General features: G+C 66.4%; 1 long non-coding RNA gene across 1 annotated transcript in view; it reads right to left on the reverse strand.

The window, feature by feature from the left end:
* The window catches only part of LOC107118262, a 4,248-nt gene extending 4,114 nt beyond the window's left edge, over nucleotides 1-134 (reverse strand). The window contains exon 1 of the long non-coding RNA XR_001482757.1: nucleotides 30-134. This is a non-coding gene — a long non-coding RNA (uncharacterized LOC107118262). The remainder of the gene's footprint in view (nucleotides 1-29) is intronic.
* Between the last annotated feature and the right edge of the window lie 205 nt (nucleotides 135-339).

Raw genomic sequence — 339 nt, forward strand, 5'->3', positions numbered from 1 at the left:
CCCCCCCTCCAGACTGCAAGCGCCCCCACCCTTTGCACAGCTGCTAGAAGACCCCTCTTGGCTCCGCTGCTGCAGCTGCTGGCCGGACGGGTCTCCTGGCACCATAGAGGCCCCCCGCTTCCAGCCAGGCAGAGCGGCGCCTCCAGCCTACGCGTCCCTCCCCTCCCCTTGTCCACTCTATGGTTTCATTGTCCGATGGAGGGGCCTGGCCATAGAGCCGGAGGCGCTAGAGTGGCACGCCCTTCGCTTCCGGTTTCTGGGCGGGGAGGGGTAGATGTCTCCGTTTTCCATTTGGAGGGGGCGGCGGGTTCATGCAAGTGAACGGGGGGCACGAGGCGT

This window comes from Gekko japonicus, unplaced genomic scaffold, assembly GCF_001447785.1.
Source record: "Gekko japonicus isolate JY-2015 unplaced genomic scaffold, Gekko_japonicus_V1.1 scaffold713, whole genome shotgun sequence".
In the NCBI taxonomy this organism is placed as follows: Eukaryota; Metazoa; Chordata; class Lepidosauria; order Squamata; family Gekkonidae; genus Gekko; species Gekko japonicus.